Source organism: Chanodichthys erythropterus, chromosome 24 (assembly GCF_024489055.1).
Source record: "Chanodichthys erythropterus isolate Z2021 chromosome 24, ASM2448905v1, whole genome shotgun sequence".
Lineage (NCBI taxonomy): Eukaryota > Metazoa > Chordata > Actinopteri > Cypriniformes > Xenocyprididae > Chanodichthys > Chanodichthys erythropterus.
Window position 1 is genome coordinate 5,340,550 of NC_090244.1, and position 19,451 is coordinate 5,360,000.

The 19,451-nt window shown below is 37.2% G+C and overlaps 1 long non-coding RNA gene across 8 annotated transcripts in view; it reads right to left on the reverse strand.

The window, feature by feature from the left end:
* The window catches only part of LOC137015573 (uncharacterized), a 40,673-nt gene that overhangs the window by 14,494 nt on the left and 6,728 nt on the right, over nt 1–19,451 (reverse strand). For 5 of the 8 annotated variants that reach the window (XR_010894001.1, XR_010894000.1, XR_010893997.1 and 2 more), the window contains exons 3-8: nt 13,023–13,142; nt 12,628–12,694; nt 12,233–12,301; nt 10,561–10,644; nt 6,201–6,387; nt 2,841–2,945 (exon numbers count right to left, since the gene is read on the reverse strand). This is a non-coding gene — a long non-coding RNA (uncharacterized lncRNA). The remainder of the gene's footprint in view (nt 1–2,840; nt 2,946–6,200; nt 6,388–10,560; nt 10,645–12,232; nt 12,302–12,627; nt 12,695–13,022; nt 13,143–19,451) is intronic. The other 3 variants (XR_010893996.1, XR_010893999.1, XR_010893998.1) reach the window with 3 other exon arrangements.

Consider the following 19,451-nt stretch of genomic DNA (forward strand, 5'->3'; position numbering starts at 1 on the left):
AAACCCAAGTTTGAGAAAGTGAACAGCTCGGATTGAACATCACGGGTTGCCATCTTGCAATTAAGGTTATGACATGGCATTAACGCAGCATAAGCTGTTTTGGTTTAGGAGGAACTGTAAAAGGTGGCTGCTGTTTGTTTGTGGGGCTCAGTAACTGTCTGTCTACAACTCTGTATAGCCTTATTGAATTAGCTGATGATGTGTTATAACGTATCATTGCATTCGGACGGCATGCAATGATTGGATAAACGTTTTTGGTCCTGAGACTTCCACAGAATATATATGTAATTTTTTATTTTTTTTATATTTAGACCACTATTATTGATTGATATCAGGATGTGAAGAGAGTTTCAACCAGTATGACAAAAAGTGTTTATAAAAACCTATATTAAACCTTTAAACTGAATTATTCAAAACTTAATGTAATATTAGGCTACAGCTTATATCTGCACGAAATGCGAATGCACAAGTTAATTTGAAATAAGTGACATGCTACTCTCTAAAAAATTCTGGGTTAAAACAACCCAAGTTGGGTTGAAAACAGACAAACCCAGCGGTTGGGTTAAATGTTTGACCAACATGCTGGGCAGTTTTATTTAACCCAACTATTGTTAAAAAAAAAAAATAACGATATGGCTGGCTTAAAATGAACCTAAAATAAAAAATCAGACACATAATTACTAGAGGCAACAATAATAATCAAAACAAAAGGTGAACATTTATTAATAAGCAATTTAATAACTGTTTAATTCTTATTCATTAAACTTATTAATAAATGTTCATTTATTAAACATATTAATTAATGTTAATTTCCAACATATTTTGGGTTAATTTTAAAGGGTTAGTTCACCCAAAAAATTAAAATTCTGTCATTTATTACTCACCCTCATGCCGTTCCACACCCGTAAGACCTTCGTTAATCTTCAGAACACAAATTAAGATATTTTTGATGAAATCCGATGGCTCAGTGAGGCCTCCATAGCCAGCAATGACATTTCCTCTCTCAAGATCCATTAATGTACTAAAAAATTTTTTAAATCAGTTCATGCGAGTACAGTGGTTCAATATTAATATTATAAAGCGACGGGAATATTTTTGGAGTGCCAAAAAAACAAAATAACGACTTATTTAGTGATGGCTGATTTCAAAACACTGCTTCAGGAAGCATCGGAGCATAAATGAATCAGTGTATCGAATCAGCGGTCCGAAGCACCAAAGTCACGTGATTTCAGCCGTTGGCAGTTTGACACGCGATCTGAATCATGATTCGATATGCTGATTCATTTATATTCCGATGCTTCCTGAAGCAGTGTTTTGAAATCGGCCATCACTAAATAAGTCATTATTTTGTTTGTTTTTTTGGCGCTCCAAAAATATTCTCGTCACTTTATAATATTAATATTGAACCACTGTACTCACATGAACTGATTTAAATATGTTTTTAGTACCTTTATGGATCTTGAGAGAGGAAATGTCATTGCAGGCTATGGAGGCCTCACCGAGTCATCGGATTTCAACTAAAATATCTTAATTTGTGTTCTGAAGATTAACGAAGGTCTTACGGGTGTGGAACGGCATGAGGGTGAGTAATAAATGACAAAATTTTCATTTTTGGGTGAACTAACCCTTTAAGCAAGCAGTGCAGTAATTTTTAAACAATAGTTGGGTTAAATAAAACAACCCAGCTGGCTGGGCAAACATTTAACCCAACTGTTGGGCTAAAACAAACCAATCACTGGGTTTGTCCATTTTCAACCCAACCCAACTAAATAAGAATGTGTAAAAGTCCCATCGTGAATATTCTCTTTTCCTAACAACAAGACAATGAAAAACGTAAAGAATTCACAATACTACAGTATATTACAATAATGAACTCATTGTGGTATTATTTATATTGGTTTAATTATATCCTAATTATTGTTAATATGTAATTCATATGTAATTCATTTTTCCAGGAGCTCATTGCTTCTACCTTCTGTTAAACTGCTAACAGTGGCTAAATTAACAATTAATTGCCTAAATTATTACATTATTTGCTAACTGCATTCTTTAAATTGTGATGTTGACATGCAATGTATCATGAAAAGCGCTATACAAATAAATATGAATTGAATTGAATTGAATTAATTTTTAATTGGTATTTTCAATGCTATTTTAAATTCTGAATATGACATGAGTATTTATATTTTTATGAGTGATTGTCGCATTTTGTCTGGTCTTGTTTATTTCTTACCAAGTGTCTCAAATAAAACTCTTGTGAGATCTACCATAAATCTAATGCCATGAACCTTGTAAACGTCAGCAAATCCAGTTCTTTCTCAGATTCTCTAACGTGTTCATGCTAACCACTATGACAGCTTTAAGTTTACCAGCATAATAAAACAATTCTGTAAAGTGTCAATACGATTGGTGCTTGAATTTTGAGTCATCTTAGAAACAATTTGAGTCTGACGGTTTACCATCTAAGGCTAAAGGCTTGTGACTTTTGAGAAATGCTCTCTGCTAATGAAAAAGGAGGTGGACTGGAAGAAACCCTTATGTCTTGCAGACATAATTCCCTCTCTGAAAATTCCTCTTTTATCTTTATTTCAATAAGCTGTTGAGCTTCTGAGAGTGTTTGAGGGTTTTGAGTGCGCCGTGGCAGGACTGCAGTGGAGTTTAATAAGAACAGTGATCTTTAATGATGCTTTGCTGTGGTTGTGGGTGGTAATGTTAAACACTATGGGGCCCCCTGGTGGAGCCCGACAAATTGCAGGAGCTCCACCCAAAACCAGCAGTCAGCTGACTAGCATGTGTCTGTGATGAAGCCATTCCTGGCTGTGTGTATGACAAACACTCACATGTTCTGGACACCATCTGTAGAGCAGAAATGGACCTGGCAGAGATATCACTGCGAGATGACAGACATCAAACCAATTAGAGGATGGATGTAGCAGTCTGGATTTCTGTGATGCATTAAAATGAATAAAATGATCCATCATTCACACCACAGTCACAATAAAGATAATACAGAATGACCCAGATTCAACCAAACACACCACACCCATCACTGAGAGAGAGAGACTGTGTGTGATTCACTGAGTAAAGCACTCAGACATGGAGAGAGAGAGAGGAAAACGCAGAACAGAGAACATTAGTTAAATGTGTCTGACAGCGCATTATTAGGAGAGAGGCATTATTCGGACTGGGACTTGTTGCGGACCAGACTTGAATCATGAAGACAGACTATTTGTAGAAAAACAAATGGGAGACTTTCAGCATGGCAGCTGTAGGACAGGAAGTCCCACTGCATGAGCTGAAGCTGTTCAGTAAATGAATACCGGTAAACTGAAGTGCTTTGCTAATGGGTTAATTAACTCACTCAAATGCATCAAATGCATATGAGATTAACCAGATTTATATATAAAAAAAAAAAAACATAAAATTGCATCATACAAATGCACAAAATGACATGAATGCACAAATGAAGTAAGGGTATGTTTACACAACAACAGAAAAGTCCTTTGTATTTTACGCGTACAGGCGACTATGTTGTCAAAACAATCCCCGTTCACACAGATCCACAAAACAATTAAAAATGCTGTATCGTTCATGTCAGGCCACTAGTTGGCGATGTCACTTTGTAAAGAAAAACTACGCGACTACAGACTGAACACGTAATATGCATGACGTCACCGTTTTCACCATTTACTCGTTTTTGTAGTTTACACGGAGACGATAACGGTATCATTTTGAAACCTATTTTCAAATGTTTGCGTTTTCAGGCCCCCCAAATGCTGTTGCTATGTAAATGAACTGCCAAAATGCATTAAAACATTTCCGAAAATGGTGTCGTGTAAACACCCAATTAGTTACACGTAGGCATGTGACGGTATCAAATTTTCATGTTGCGATTAATTGATGAAGCTTTTATCACGGTATACGGTATTATCACGATATTAAAATAAGTTTTTAATCATAGTTTTTGTCATAGTTTAACAGGTTTAAGAACTCTTTTTGTAATAAAACAAAAACAACTCTGACTGAAATTTTCAAACAGATTAAAATGTGAAAGAATTAGGCTATAAAGAACAACAGATAACACTTTACTCTATTTAATGCATTAACTAAGATTGAGCAATAGCTACATTTGTTACAGAAAGTGTTATTTTTTGTTAATGTTAGTTTAGAAAGACAGCTGATCATTGTTAGTTTTATCTCAGGTCCATTAAATAAGTTATTTTGATTTTAGTAATGCTATTAAATAGTAACTAAGAAATTAACATTAATTAATAATAATTAATACTTTATAAGTATGTTTATTGTCAGTTTAGTGATAATGAATTAACATGTTAATTAATGAAGCTGTATGTTTTCAAAGTTTTACTGAACAATAACAAATAATCAGAACATTTCTAATCATTAGGGCATGTTGTAGTCCAGATTAAATTATAAAAATGTTTAGGTTTGAAAATAAATATCCTTTTAAGTCTTTTTTAAGTATTCAGTATTTGGTGCTGTGATGAACAACACTGAGATTACAAAAAAATGAATGGCTGTTTGAAGCATTTTAAAAACTTCATAACCGCTGCACGCTGCTGTTCCATCAGCGCCCTCTGCTGTCAGAGAGTGAACGCGCACTTTCATTCAGCTCGTCTCCTTCACTGGTTCCGCCATGTGCTTCTCGTGCACGTTGAGATTGTTTACATCTGAGCGCGTGTCCTTTTGACGCAGAATACAGCGGTGTCATGCATTTTATACGATTGATGGGTAAAGTATTCTTAATTGCCTTATAAAAAAATTAATAATTGGTAATAAATTATTATTTACGGTATTCTGAAGTGTCGACGATTACAATATCGTGATTTATCGCATTACCGACAAGTCTAGTTACACGCAAGTAAGAATGTGTAAGTCACATTGGTTCTGCAACAACATGCTAACACAGACAACAAACAACTAAAGCACAGAGAATTGTCATTATATAACATATTATATTACAATAGTGCACTCATTTTTAAGGCATTTTTAATGCCACTTCAGTGAGTGTAAAAGGAAGTCCCGCCTTCCGGTTAAAAGAGCCAATCACCTTGCTGGTTAGCACCATGTCTACACCGCGCATCTTGCCGCGCCGCAACAGCTAAAAGCTGTCTACGCTGAACGCGTCAAACAGACCGTTGCAAAGCACATGGGCTATGTCAGTAACAGAACGGGGTATCCGTTTACTGTCTGGAATTTGTCGCGTCGCGCCACATCCATTCTAGACAATATCACTGATTATAATGGGTTCTATTGTCTTTTGACGTGTCACGCTCGCATCCAGTGTAGACACGGTGTAAGATATCATCGCATATGCACATTTGTTTTCAGCTTGATTTCATTTTAAAAAGCCAAATTTATGACACTATAAAATTTACATTGTATAATTTACCATTGCTCGACAAAATCTGCAGCCGAATTCCAGTCGTTTCAATAGGAATCCATGCAACCGGGTGTTTCGCGCAAGAGACAACTTTAGCCAAAATGGCCGCCAAGTGTACTGATTTGCCTTAAAGGTGCGGTAAGCGAGCAGCACAACACACTTGTAGCCAATCAGCAGTCTACACATGATGGGGGAGGAGAGAGAGTGAGCAAGAGAGAGATTTGAAGAAAGACTGTAGAAAGAGAGATGGCTGAGAGACATTACAAAAAGAATATCACTGGTTATGATCAGGCAAGAGCTTTCCAGCGCTGGAGAGAGTGGGAAGGCCTGAAAACGGACACCGAGGATGTGTTGCTTATGCTCCATACATTGGTTTTGCCAAGATATGCTGTTGTTGTAATGTTAGTTATAGTAACAGGACAGTTTTGAGTGTCATTGTTTGTCGGGAAACTAACAAGAAACTCTTGCTCGTATATACTTGTGTACTGTATGTTCATTTTTTTGTTCTTTCTTGTCGTTCCTTCATCATCTTCATATTATTTTGCTGTTTTTCAGCTATCTTGCATTGTGCGTTCGTGCATTTTGGGGAGGAGCAATGAAGGGAGGGGTGTGTTTGTTTGGGTTGATTTTTCATATATGAACAGTGTTTCTCAGAAACTGCTTAAGGCACCTTTAAAGGAACTTTGTTTGTCACTCCACTTTCTTCACATCGGTAGTGCCTCCTGCATGCAACACATCCTCTCAAAACTGTTTGCACATCACATGACACAGGTTGGTCCGAACACTAAACCGCACTTACATGAGATTGAAAGCCAGATTGACATCCAACCCTCAGGACTTCTGGTGTCACGTGTACTCAAACTGAGTGTTCTGGAACAGTACTGGGACGTTTGGTGTCAACATTGTGAGAAACTCAGAGAGTATCCAAACCCTGCTGAGATGCTGTGAGAGTTTAAATCAGCCTGCAGGAGATAGAGACGCCCACACTACATGGAGAGAGAGTCTTACATTAGTATATACTGTCACAAATCCTGCCAAAAAACCTTCTAGAGAAACCAAGACTAATCCGATCTACACTGAATGTCTATATGTATGTGGTATGGTCAGAATAACATACTACTTTATTGCTCAATTTTGCAGTATGCTGTATGTATACTGTGTACAGTATCCTGTTTTTTGTATGACTCTCATGTGTCATTAAACATGTAACATGGTGACAACAATGAAGCATACTACTGTTTGAAACATTAATCAATGTATACTGCTAACAACTATTTGAAAACAAATACAGTATATATGCACAGCATACTGTAAAAAAGTGCTATTATTAGATATAAAGTAAATGGCATACTACAATACTATTTTTTTTTTGCATATACGTTTATACTTATGTATGCATGGGATAATACATTAACCAAAATGTGCAGTATACAACTGCATGGAGTTTGTATCACACAATGCAAAGCACTCACATTGCTAGTGCGTACTGTTTTAAATACTATTCAAAGTATTGAATTTTTCAGCAGGGCATATCAAAGGGCTTGTCTCTTTGAAAAGCCTTTAGTGAATGTCACGGTCAGGACTATGGTGGTACGATTAATCGAAATCTAACTGAAATCACAGTATGGCTTAGTGTAATTATCAAATTAATTAAACACCGGTCATCTTCCCAAACAAGTAATACGAGACGCGCTTATAAACTAGTTGTTTTCATCAAAAGCTTTAAAGACTCCCTGGAGTTTTCTGACAATATAAAAACATTGGAAATTAAAAAAGCCATCAATATTAGTGCTGTTTTTTTAGTTTTATTGACAAATAAAGGTAGTATAATATTATTTTTCATAAAAAGTAATTTTTTTTTACAATAAAATATTACAATAGTAATATTTCTTAAAGGATTAGTTCACTTTCAAATGAAAATTACCACAGGTGTATATGTCTTTCTTCTTTCTGATGAACACAATCAGAGATATTTTTATAAATATCCTGACACATCCGCGCTTTATAACGGCAGTGAGAGGGACCAACGAGTATGAAGCTGAAGAAAGTGCCTCCATCCACATCCGTCCATCATAAACATATTTCACACACAATAAAGGCCTTCTGATGTGAAGCGTTTGTGTAAGAAAAAAAACCATATTTAACAAGTTATGAAGTAAAATATCTAGCTTCTGCCAGACCGCCTTCTGTATTCTACTCACAAAGAACGTGTAAAACTCTCGCTGTTCAAAAAGCCTATGCTACGTCCTAGCATAAGGATGCCCTAGCCTTTTTTTTTTCTTGCTCATTCTGTCTCCTCGACTGTTATAGCTACGCCCCCTAATGCTGATTGGTTACACGTTTGTTGTTGGTGTCAGCCAGACTAACTTCCAAACAATGTTTTTCAAAATCTACTTACCACACTTTTAACTATGGAAAAGGATTAGGGCCAAGCAATAATAAAAAAATAAAAACATTTCGAGATTAAAGTCATTAAATTATGAGAAAAAACTCGTTAAATTTTGAGAAAAAAGTCGAGATAAAATGTTAAGAATAAAGTCATTAAATTACGAGAAAAAAGTCGTTAGATTATGAGAACAAATTCGTTAAATTATGAGAAAAAAAGTTAAATTTCGAGAAAAAAAGTTAAGATAAAATGTTGAGAATAAAGTATTGAAATTACGAGAAAAAAGGCATTAAATTATGAGAACAAATTCGTTATTGTCAACATTTTATCTTGACTTTTTTTCTCGAAATTTAACAACATTTTTCTCATAATTTAACAAATTTGTTCTCGTAATTTAATGACTTTTTCTCATAATTTAACGACTTTTTTTTCCAACATTTTATCTCGACTTTTTTCTTGAAATCTAACGAGTTTTTTCTCATAATTTAATGTTTATTCTCAACATTTTATCTCGACTTTTTTCTTGAAATTTAACGATTTTTTTCTTGTAATTTAATGACTTTATTCTCAACATTTTATCTCAACCTTTTCTTTAAAAAATTAACAAGTTTTTTCTCATAATTTAATGAGTTTATTCTCAACATTTTATTTTGACTTTTTTCTCAAAATTTAACGTTTTTTTTTTTTCTCGAAATTTAACAACTTTAATCTCAAGATGGTTTTATTTTTTTATTATTGCTTGGCCCTAATCCTCTTCCGTATTTAACTGATGCAACGCCAGTTCCGTTTTTTCCGTAATTTGAATACAGAAGGCAGTCTGGCGGAAGCTAGATATTTTACTTCATTAAAAGTTGTTGTAAATATTTTTCTTACACAAACACGTCACTTTGCTTCAGAAGGCCTTTATTAACCCCCGGAGCCGCGTGGAGTATGTTTATGATGGTTGGAGGCACTTTCTTCAGCTCATACTCATTGATCCCGCTCACTGTCATTATAAAGCTTAGATGCATCAGGATATTTATTAATATATCTCCGATTGTGTTCATCAGAAAGAAGAAAGTCACATACACCTAGGATGGCTTGAGGGTGAGTAATGCTTGGGGTAATTTTCAAATGAAAGTCAACTAATCCTTTTAAATTTATAGAATTTTTATTATTATTTTAAACCACAATCACAATTTTATTTGAAAAGATGCAATTAAGATTTCTTCCCCAAATCATGCAGCCCTGGTCAGGACCTATTGTTTGTTACTCGCTAGTTAGTTTTAGGCGGTTTAGCGGGAGGGGCATTCTCATTCTAGAGAGATCTGACAGGACAAAAATCTGTGTAGTGCAGGATGCGTCATCAATATGGTCACCGTGATTTTGCCAAGTAAGACATGTTCCTGGATCAACATATTTTGTTGATCCTGGAACAACATTCCAGTCTGAAAATGTAGTCTTAACCCTATTCCTACCCCTAAACCTAATCCTTATCCCTAAAGAAAATAGGTAAATAACATTGATGAAGAAGCACCTAACCCTGGTTGCAAGCCTAAACTTGAAATAAACGGTAGATTTGTCCCTCAAATCTGATTGGTTGATTGGAATGTTGTTCCAGGATCAACAAAGATGTTGATCCAGGAACATGTCTTACTTGGCAAAATCACGGTGACCATCAAGGTCTAAAAGCCACAGAACTCAGATTTTGTCAGTATGCATTTGCACAGTAAGCCATAAAAATACACCAGTATTCCATTTCAAACAGCTATGATTTGACCAGCCTGTCTTGAATGTCCTCCCTCTCCTGATTGGGTTTCACATCTCTTAGCCTTCAGCTCTAGGCGTGTCACACTCCAGCAATGCTAAATGAAATGCTACTGCAGTGTCTTCATCAGACTCTGTGAGCACATCAGACAGAATAAAATAATGTTAAAGAGCAACACGTTCACGCTGAGGAAATGTCTGGTGTCAGAAATAATCTAATGACTCCAAGTGTGTGTGATGTTTTCACAAGAGCGTCTTGGTTTTTCTGTGCATGTGTGTTTATGATAGTGACAGTTGTGTATGCCTGAGGGCTTTGTATGCCTGTGTGTGTGTTTGTAATGGTGTGTGAATGCTAGCGGCAAAGAGACAAGTTTAGCGACTCTTAATTAGCCGCAGCATACTTTACACTGTTGACACACAGACAGTGTGTAAAAACTCAAACTGTGTAAAAATCAGTGTGTGTATAATTAGACTGTAAGGAAACAAGGTAAGTTCCTGATCTAGTGCTTGTTAACTCATTTAGCTAGCAAGCTAAACTAAATAGCAAATTGTTAATATAAGCATTTGGGACACTAGTCACAAATTGTTTGTGCTACAAGACAAGAATGATACCTCTTTTGTTGATGAGACATGTGCTATTAGTTTTCTGTTTTTTATGCCTGCCATGTGATGAAATCAAAAAATTCTTTTGACTTTTGACATTGAAGGTGGGGTCAAACTTTTTTTTATTGTATAAAACAAAACCACACAAGTAGTGATTTTAAGACAGTATTTTTATCACCATTAATTTTAAAAGCTTTGACAATGATTATATGCGATAGAGACGTTAGCGGTGTACAAAATCCCTAGACGCGGGTTAAACAGGGTAACAGAGAGAGAGTGCGCTTGAGCGAATACAAGAGAACGTTTTCCTTGCTTTGCTGGAAGAGACTCCTGTTGTAGAAGTGCAAAAATCTCTGAAGTACACACACACTCACACAGAGAGAGACTTTGTCTCGGGAGGGAGCAGCCCTCTTTTAAAACTCACTTTAAGTGCTTTTCAGGGCTGCAGCCACAAACAGCAATTTGCATCAGTTGAGGCTATTTCAGAGCCTCGCTGCGCTTCACAGGACTGCAGGGAGAGACAATAACAATTATTATGACTTTAAATATTGCTTGATAATAGAAAACTAGAATTTTACATTTCCTGAAGGAAATATGAATGTTTGTTCACGCATCAATGCTAGAGTATTCACGCCTGCTGTGCAGTTGCTATAGTGTCCTGTGAGACTTTTAGCATGTTCCTATGCTGTGGTCATTGCAATGCATAGCTAAAGTGCTCCAAGTGGATTTTAATGTTGCTATGCAGTTGCTAGGGTGTTCGCAAGGGTGTTACTGTGTGTAGCTAAAGTGCACACAATGTTGTTTGCATGCACTATTCTGTTGCCAGGTCATTGCTATGCATAGCTAAAGTGGTTCAAATGTTTTTTTTTAGTGCATTGCAATGAATATACTTGTGTATTCACCAGCTTTAGCCATTTTTATTGTCTGGCATGTTAATGTGTGGTTGCCAGGGTGTTGCTATGCAGTTTCTATTAAATGTTGCGGGTGTTTGCTAGGGCATTGCTATGCAGTATGTTGCTATACATTTTGCCAGGGTGTTGCCATACATAGGAAAAGTACACTAAATGTTTTTAAGCATGTTGTTGTGCAGATGCTAAGGTGCCAAGAGGTTGCTATGCAACACTAAAATGATCCAAATAGTTTTTAGCGCATTGCTAATCATATACTAGTGTATTCACCAGGGTGTTGCTATGCATAGCTAAAGAGCACTAAATGTTGTCTGGCATGTTAATATGTGGTTGCCAGGGTGTTGCTTTGCAGTGTGTTGCTATGCAGTCTGCCAGGGTGTCACTATACATAGGAAAAGTGCACTTGTGCAGCTGCTAAGGTGTCGTATTTGCCAAGGGGTTGCTATGCAATGCTAAAGTGATCCATATGATTTTTAGTGTGTTGCTATGCATATACTAGTGTATTCGCCAGGGTGTTGCTATGCATAGCTAAAGAACACTAAATGTTGTCTGGCATGTTAATATGTGGTTGCCGGGGTGTTGCTATGCAGTTTCTAAAGTGTTGTGGGTGTTTGCCAAGGCATTGCTACTGTATGCAGCTTGCCAGGGTGTTGCTATACATAGGTAAAGTGCACTAAATATTTTTTAGCATGTTGCTGTGCAACTGCTAAGGTGTTGTGGGTGTTTGCCAAGGGGTTGCTATGCAATGCTAAAGAGATCCAAATGGTTTTTAGTGTGTTGCTATGCAGTTTTAAGTGTGTTTGCACAGGTTTGCTATATGTAACTATAGTCCACAAAATGTTTTTAGCATGTTGCTATGTAGTTTCTAAGGTGTTGTGGTTGGTCTAAATGCTTTTTTGTTTGTTTGTTTGTCTGTTTGTTTTTACTGTGTTGCTGTGTGGTTGCTAGGGTGTTCAAGTGATTGTGTTCATGGCCCAAGTAAAAAAAAGCCCACCAAATCTTTATAACCATGATCGACAACCTTTATGACATGAATATTTTAAATTAATGTAGATGGAAAAACTTCTGATCATTTAGAAATATGACATTTTAAAATCCTTAGCACATACAGAAGGTTAATTCTTCAGGAATAATTGTTCACTCAGATCTTTAACCTTTAACATGAGGAACAGTAATAGTGATTCTTACCTTAGAAAATACCACTAATTACCATTAAAGCTGACAGTTCTCAAGGATAGTATGGAAATGGAACCTGAACTGTGATGAGAAACGAGCAAGACAGAGAGAGAGAGACATAATTAGAGTTTCACAGTCGATCTCCAGCACTCCTGATGGTGAGAATCTCCTGCAGGCCCGGATTTTCAGCTCTGGATGGATCTATTTTAGGAGTCGTGTGTCTGTTTGGCCCGGTTCCTGTGGTTCCTGTCGAGCGGATCTTCTGCTCGTGTGGCTATACACACAATTTCTCTCCCTGACACTCAAATTTACATCCTGCCTGTTTTCCACCTGACCTGCTTTTCTCATTGGCTGCTCCTGCCCTCTGCCAAATGACACTAACTAAATTCAGCCTAACTAAAACTCACAATGAGGAAATTCGTCAGATGTTGACTGGCGAGGTCTTCTTTTCCGGTCACTTGTCTGGCATTCTCTCTGAAACATAAATTGATGGCATTTATTCATTAAAACAATGTCTTTGTTCAATTTTTTTTCAGAACAACACATAAAAACACCACTTGCACACCTTAGTGGTTGCAAGCAGGTGGTTTGGACACAGTTGCTAAATTTACATTGTAACCTTTTGTTTCAATCAAAATAAATCCATCCGAATTAAATTTTAATCAGATTTGGCCAATTCATTTTGATTGATGTGGTTACAGGTGACTTTTTTATTCCAACTGTGCTAGTACTAGTTTGATTACAATTGTATTATTAGGTTCCATGTAAACTCAGAGAGTGTGAAAGATTTTTGTCTTCTCACCTCAAAATATTCATTGAAATTCTTGTATTATCTAGAGGCCGATTTTAATGTTCGGAGGTTGCTGTTTCATCGCTCAGAAAACTTACAAGAGTTCTGCTTCAAAATGTTCTTCAAAACATCCTAAGGGAAATAAAAACAGACACCAATGAAATAATAGTTGACATACAGTAAGAATATAAAACACTGACTTGTAATGGCAGATTTTGGTACCTTGTCAAATCTGAGCACAGTCTGAGACATTAAGTTCTCCTCAGAGGAGACACATGTGAGACTACTGAGGTCTTTTTCTCAGAAGGAACATCTAAGAAGTAATTTTCCCTCCATTTAATATCTGTGATGTCTAGAAGAAACATTCCAGACATGCATGAGATCTTATTTGTAATTTATTTTCTCATGGAGCCTGAATAATAATAAGTACTCAATAGACCAAATCATACGCTCCTATATTAACAGTCCCGTTTCCTTGATAAAATGCGAATATTTCAAAATGATTTTCCTTCAAGACGCTGTGAAATGCAGGTTTCACAGCGTCAATCATCGCTGTGGCATTCAGGACACACTGAGCAGGTTTCTGTGATGTCTCTCATGCTGCTGGGATTCAAATGGGGAGCTTTATAACTGCAGTACTTTGCAATGACACATTTTCCTCACATAAAAGTACATTTTCTCTGGTCTGACCTGGAAAAGAATGACCTGGTGCCCCGTCTGCTGTTTTCACGGTCTGTCTCTTGCCGCGAATGTGTGTACGTGTGTGCATGGCACCAGTTTGATTTGGTTTGTGTTCAGCGGAGAGCGGAGCGATATTGATGGAATGTCCCCTGTAGCCCAGCAAATTTAATTTCCCCAACAGTCGTCTGCATCCCACAGTCTTAGTCCTAACAGAATAACAGCTACCTAGAGCAGTTCTGCTTTTATACACACACTCTGTATTTAAACAGTGAATGGTGAAACACATTGTGTAGTGTTGATAACACATTTCAGTGCCACTCACCTGATGCTCTAGGCTAAAAAAAAAAAAAACACCCTAGCAACAGCATAGAAGTGCTAACACATTTGTAGAGTTGTAGCACCTCATAGCAATGCCCTGGCAACAGCATAGCAATTTTCCAAACAACATTTTGTGCACTTAAGCTACGCATAGCAACACCCTGGCAAACATCCTAGCAACTGTATAGCAACACTAAAAACCACTTGTAGACTTTTAGCTCTGCATAGCAACACCCTGGCAACAGCATAGCAACTTTCCAAACAACATTTTGTGCACTTAAGCTACGCATAGCAACACCCTGGCAAACATCCTAGCAACTGTATAGCAACACTAAAAAACTACTTGTAGATGTTTAGCTCTGCTTAGCAACACCCTGGCAACAGCATAGCATTTTGCCAAACAACATTTTGTGCACTTAAGCTACGCATAGCAACACCCTGGCAAACAACCTAGCAACTTTATAGCAACACTAAAAACCACTTGTAGACTTTTAGCTCTGCATAGCAACACCCTGGCAACAGCATAGCAACTTTCCAAACAACATTTTGTGCACTTAAGCTACTCATAGCAACACCCTGGCAAACAACCTAGCAAGTGTATAGCAACACTAAAAACATGTGTAGATTTTTAGCTCTGCATAGCAACACCCTGGCAACAGCATAGCAATTTTCCAAGCATTTTGTGCACTATAACTACGCATAGCAACACCCTGGCAAACAATCTAGCAACTTTATAACAACACTAAAAACCACTTGTAGATTTTTAGCTCTTCATAGCAACAGCATAGCAATTTTCCAAACATTTTGTGCACTATAACTACGCATAGCAACACCCTGGCAAACAACCTAGCAACTGTATAGCAAAACTAAAAACCATTTGTAGAGTTTTAGCACTGCATAGCAACACTCTGGCAACAGCATAGCAATTTTCCAAACAACATTTTGTGCACTTCAGTTATGCATAGCAACACCTTGGCAAACAATCTAGCAACTTTATAACAACACTAAAAACCACTTGTAGATTTTTAGCTCTTCATAGCAACACCAAAGCAATTTTCCAAACATTTTGTGCACTATAACTACGCATAGCAACACCCTGGCAAACAACCTAGCAACTGTATAGCAACACTAAAAACCACTTGTAGATTTTTAGCTCTGCATAGCAACACCCTGGCAACAGCATAGCAATTTTCCAAACATTTTGTGCACTATAACTATGCATAGCAACACCCTGGCAAACAACCTAGCAACTGTATAGCAAAACTAAAAACCATTTGTAGAGTTTTAGCACTGCATAGCAACACTCTGGCAACAGCATAGCAATTTTCCAAACAACATTTTGTGCACTTCAGTTATGCATAGCAACACCTTGGCAAACAATCTAGCAACTTTATAACAACACTAAAAACCACTTGTAGATTTTTAGCTCTTCATAGCAACACCAAAGCAATTTTCCAAACATTTTGTGCACTATAACTACGCATAGCAACACCCTGGCAAACAACCTAGCAACTGTATAGCAACACTAAAAACCACTTGTAGATTTTTAGCTCTGCATAGCAACACCCTGGCAACAGCATAGCAATTTTCCAAACATTTTGTGCACTATAACTATGCATAGCAACACCCTGGCAAACAACCTAGCAACTGTATAGCAACACTAAAAAACATTTGTAGAGTTTTAGCACTGCATAGCAACACCCTGACAACAGCATAGCAATTTTCCAAACAGCATTTTGTGCACTTTAGCTACACATAGCAACACCCTAGCAACTGCACAGAAATACTAAAACCATTTGTAGAATTTTAGCACTGCATAGAAATTGCAACAGCATAGCAACCTTTACAGGTACATGAAGAAAACGAAATTATATCTGCTGTAATCATATGGATGCACACAGTTTTCCTAACTAGATTTTAAATCGTCATATATTTTTACCTTTGCAACTATTTTGCTTGCAGTCTGGGTCCTTTTTAATGGAGAAACTAACATGAAAATAAATATTCAAAGTCTTCTAAACCAAAAGTAGGTTAGTGTGAGGAGCAGAGCATGTCTTCTTAATTTATAATAAATTAATTCATAAAATGCTAAATATTGGGCCTTTAAAGGCATACTGTGATTAATTTGTGTAATTTCTACAGTAATGTTTTGGTCTTCTGATCAGAGAGCACTTTCTGAAAGAGCTAGTTTGCGCTGACACAATTTAATAACTTCAAAATCATCTCTTAATGACTCCAAGCTGCACTCTAAATAAGATGAAACATTTACATGGCTTCTGTGCACAATTACAGGCCTTCATTTCATTTACAGCTGAAAGTTCATTTGAAAATAGATATTTGATAAAACACTCTCTGGTTTGACCCTGCAGCAACCAAAATCTAAAACTTTATTCAGAAATAAAGATCCTCACGACCTTAAGAGTGGCACGTACAAATGGAAAAAATCAAAATGGAACCTTCACAAACCGAATGAGAACTAATTCCTTACATTTATATTTATATAGTGCTTTTCTGAACTGTTACTAGTATCTGATTTCATAAAAATGAATATAAAAAATGTTGACACAATGTAACATACTTGCTCTGGCACTATAGTTTTGGATGAAAAGAAGTGCTTGTTGTCGTTTGTTATTGTTGTACTAGCAGAATGTGATGGTTGGTCGGTGTGGTATTTGCCCCGCCCCTCCTCCACTGTGATTGGACGGCTGGGTAAAAAGTGCATTTTAAGTCGAACATTCCTCAACTTTTGGCAACTGGTAAAAAGCAAAATAGACGCACCTCAGCACCTCCTCACACGGGGGGGGAAAGACTTTAGTGGACACATGGCCTTACAGTACTTCAAAAATACCGGAAATAGTGTGCTGTGGACCTTTGGCAAGGTATTATCAGTGTACTATGATTCAGGACACACTAATCCCAATCTTGAATGCCATTTAGGATGCGCAAATTTTTAGTCATCCCAGGTCATATAAGGATCCTCATTAAATATAAAACCTCAAGCTAATGCGGCTGTTAAAAGGTCTACAGCAATATCATTTTCCGCTGATATGAAAAACATGTCTGATAGGTCATTTGTGATTTGAGTTATTGAGATTACTAAATCAGGCTTCCTTTTAAAAATAAATATTGTCCTTTATTATACAAAGCTGTGATAGCAAAACTAATCAAATGATATTATAAGAAATCCTTTGTTCATCTTTTTGGCTTTGTTACCTAAATGAGAACTGGGACAGGAAAGATAAGACTCATCGGCGTGTATCTCCATCATAAATGCAGAATGAAAATGATCCAGTTGTATTAGTGGAGTGTAATTAAAGGGGCAGAAGGGTTTGTTAACCCTGATGTATTAACGAGAGGACAGACTGCAGTAACAGGCGGGCTAATTAACTCATGAACACATGCACATCTCGAGAGTTCATGCAGGGTCATGTATGTTTGTGCGTTCTGTCGTGTTATTTAGTGTAAGTAGTTGTTGAGCCATGGAGTCATTGACCTGAGAGAGAAAACTGGCCTGGAAGAGGAGTTTAATGTTGAATGAAATGGAAGTTGTGATTATCTTTTCTTCACTATTGTTTTTGTTATACACCGATCAGGCATAACATTATGACCACCTTCCTAATATTGTGTTGGTCCCCCTTTTGCTGCCAAAACAGCCCTGACCCGTCGAGGCATGGACTCCTCTAGACCCCTGAAGGTGTGCTGTGGTATCTAACACCAAGATGTTAGCAGCAGATCCTTTAAGTTTCTGTAAGTTGTGAGGTGGATCCTCCATGGATCGGACTTGTTTGTTCAGCACATCCCACAGATGCTCGATTGGATTGAGATCTGGGGAATTTGGAGGCCAAGTCAACACCTTAAACTCATTGTTGTGCTCCTCAAACCATTCCTGAACCATTTGCTTTGTATCAGGATCATTATCCTGCTGAAAGAGGCCACAGAGACCAGGGAATACCGTTTCCATGAAAGGATGTACATGGTCTCAACAATGCTTAGGTAGGTGGTACGTGTCACAGTAACATCCACATGGATGGCAGGATTCAAGGTTTCCCAGCAGAACATTGACCAAAGCATCACACTGCCTCTGTTGGCTTGCCTTCTTCCCATTGTGCATCCTGGTGCCATGTGTTTTCCATGTAAGTGACGCACATGCACCCGAACATCCATGTGATGTAAAAGAAAATGTGATTCATCAGACCAGGCCACCTTCTTCCATTGCTCCGTGGTCCGGTTCTGATGCTCCACTGTTGGCTCTTTCGGCAATGGACTGGAATCAGCATGGGATCATACTCAACAAACTGATGCACTGTGTGTTCTGACACCTTTCTATCAGAACCAACATTAACTTCTTGATCAATTTGAGCTACAGTAGCTCGTCTGTTGGATCGGACCAAACGGCCAGCCTTCGCTCCCCATATGCATCAATGAGCCTCGGCCGCCCGTGACCCTGTCGCCGGTTCACCACTGTTCCTTCCTTGGACCACTTTTGATAGATCCTGACCACTGCAGACCGAGAACACCCCACAAGAGCTGCAGTTTTGGAGATGCTCTGATCCAGTCGTCTAGCCATCACAATTTGTCTCGTCAAACTCGCTCAAATCCTTACGCTTGCCCATTTTTCCTGCTTCTAACACATCAACTTTGAGGACAAAATGTTCACTTGCTGCCTAATATATCCCACCCACTAACAGAGATAATCAGTGTTAATCACTTCACCTGTCAGTGGTCATCATAATGTTATGCCTGATCGGTTTAAATTGCAGTCTAACACATTTTGGGCGCACTTGTTCCACTGTTATTTTAAATGCAGTCATATGAATAGGCATGTCATAACATGGAAATGAGGAAAAACCCAGGCAGTCATTGTGAGAGTGTCTGAAAGCATCACTATTTCTAACAATTCTTTTGGGTGATTCGCAAATTACTTGGCAGGAACAGCCATCGATAAAAATTGTGCTGTGAACAAGTTCATTTGTTACGTCGATTTGATGATTGATTTCCACATTGAGCTGATTCATTTCAAACGTTTGCACTGCACATTAACTATTCATATTCATAATCTGTGCCAGTCACAGTGCTATTAAAAAAAAGCCTGTAATAATATCACCATCAAAGTGCAATACCGATTAACCAAAATCACTGAAATATGGTCATATGATTTACCAAATCTTAAGTATAAAGGTCAGTCTAAAGAGAAATTCAAATTCATTCAAATTCAAATTCAGTTCTTATAGTATCATATATATATATATATATATATATATATATAATTCAATAATAATTTTAGTACTTTCATGTAAACTTATTTATAATTTCCAAGTTTTTTTTACGTTTTTCATCTAATATTTATATTTTATTTCAGCTTTATTTCAATTACCAAAACTTTTTTTTTAATAGTTTTAGTTCAAAATAACAACTGAGTGGATCATAGGAGTCTGCAGATAC